This window comes from Eumetopias jubatus, unplaced genomic scaffold (genome assembly GCF_037043125.1).
Source record: "Eumetopias jubatus isolate StellerSeaLion01/CBP00866 unplaced genomic scaffold, mEumJub1_p1.0 scaffold_6, whole genome shotgun sequence".
NCBI lineage: Eukaryota > Metazoa > Chordata > Mammalia > Carnivora > Otariidae > Eumetopias > Eumetopias jubatus.
The window spans coordinates 41,661,583-41,663,726 of record NW_028274812.1 but is presented as its reverse complement, the minus strand read 5'-3'; positions in this window follow the sequence as shown (position 1 = coordinate 41,663,726).

Genomic DNA, 2,144 nt, shown 5'->3' with positions numbered 1-2,144 from the left:
AGGTTTGTCCTTTTACCCAGTTTGGTACCCTACTCCTTGGAGCAAGACCTCTGTAACTTGACCCTGTCTTTAGGAGGAAGCCACTTGATTAAATTGAGAGGAGTCCTTAAAAGCAACAAAATTGTTCTTTCCCTGTTGGAATAAATCAGTTATTCATGAGGATGTCTCTAGAATTGCTCTTGTTGCAATAAGTCAGACATGACCTCTTTACACCAAAGTCTTAGTTCAGAGAAAGTAACAAACCTGCATTCTTCACATTTCTCTCTGAGCCTCTGAGCACTGCTTCAGAAATTTAAAACAATTCTTAAATTTCTTAAGACAATGAAAGAAACAAAATCAACAGGATTTTCTTTCTGTACCACTGCCTCCACTTTACTTCCTGCCCCTTCCTCCATTCCAGAGTTTTAGCTCGTTTCTCCACCTTTTTTGCTTTTTATTTTGGTTTATAATTTCTAGTATAGATGCCTGTTTTCTTCCACTAGTTTGTGAGTTTCTTCGGTTAGGAATTGTAATTTATCCATCTTTGTATTTCCTGCTAGTTACCTATTTCAGTGCATGGAGTTCAGAATGTAGTGAATAAGCAAGTGAATGACTCCCTAATATTCAGCCACCTGCCTGCCCTGAACTCCACGTACTACTTGCTTTTTGAAAGACCTAAGACTGCCTGCCCACCTCATCTCAATGCCCCATGTGAACTTGATCTAAATTATCTGGATGCCTGGTAAAAGTGGGATTGACAATTACGCAGGTTATATTAAATAGCAACTCAATTTTCCTAACGTACATCTGTACTTTCAGACTCTCAAACTAGGTGCCCATGACCCGTATCACTGTGTATGTGAAGCCACAGGATACATAGCTTCTTGGAATATCAGTTTTGCTCACGTAGTTCTTTGAGACATAATATTTGTGTTAAAACAGAGATACATTCAGCCAAATGCAAAATTTGTGGTAATTTAAAAAATAAAATATCAGATTTTAAGACATGAAACTTCAAAGAAATTTCACAATGGGATGGGTCAGTCTCTGTTAAATTTTTATAACCCGGGGACATGCCTTTCACTCTTCTATTTTGGGATACTGAACTCCAGATGTTAAGTCTGTAGCGTCATAGGCATGTAGCATGTAAGTGTGTGTGCATGAGTGTTGGAGGAAGATTTGTTGATGAAGATTCTACAGAAAGAATTTTTGATGCAAAAGCCAACAAACAAATAAACAAACCACACCACATTAAAGAAAATGTGAAATTTCTTCAGAGTTTAGTATACCAGGGCTGGTAATAAACAATCCAGTTTACTTCTGAATTCTGGGCTTTCTAATATCAAGATATAACAGTTTTAATACAGGAAGATAAAGTTTCTTAAAGTAGCAGCCAGTGTGTAGATAGATGTTTCACTGCCTTACTTATTGAATTGCTTGTAATGGGAATATGGGAGTAATCTGTCCCACATGGAGCTAGAAATCTCTCTTGGTAAGTCTAGATTTAAGACAATAGGATTTGAATGTTATTGTATTAACAAACAAGTAAAACCAATAGAGAATCACAAAATTAGCATTAGTAATTCTGCTTAAGGAATCTCCATGAGGATTTAAAAATCCCTGTAGAGAAGCTATAAGGCATGTTTCTATGTTTTCTGTCATGGCTAACCACAACAAAAATTGCATGTGTTTCTTAATTTTTACCAAAAGGAACAGATGGAGACCTAAATTTCCCAGGCTTTGCTTCTTAAGGAGGTCTTACTAGACAAATGATTTAGATATAAATATAATAAAAGTAATCATTTTCCTTCCATATTCAATTAGCTTACTATGAATTTAACTGCTCTTTCAATTCTAGGACAGAAGTCTTTATGGTCCACTCAGTTCTTTTTAAGGAAGAAGTCTGTGAGGGGTCAGTAGAGTCCAGAGAACACTTCTGTATGAATGATCCTGGACAACTTCTCCTTTGATATATCCTTGGTTTCTGTAAAAGAAAGGGGCCATGCAGAAATCTCCAAACTCTTTTCTCCCTTAAATTGGCTGTAATATTATTCTAATAAACAAGGGTCGGCACTGATGCTTTCTAAATGCAGGTTAGGGAAACAGATGACCTCTCTTGCTTCTAGGTTTGTTCAGCAAAGTTTACATTGTATATTGGGCATAAA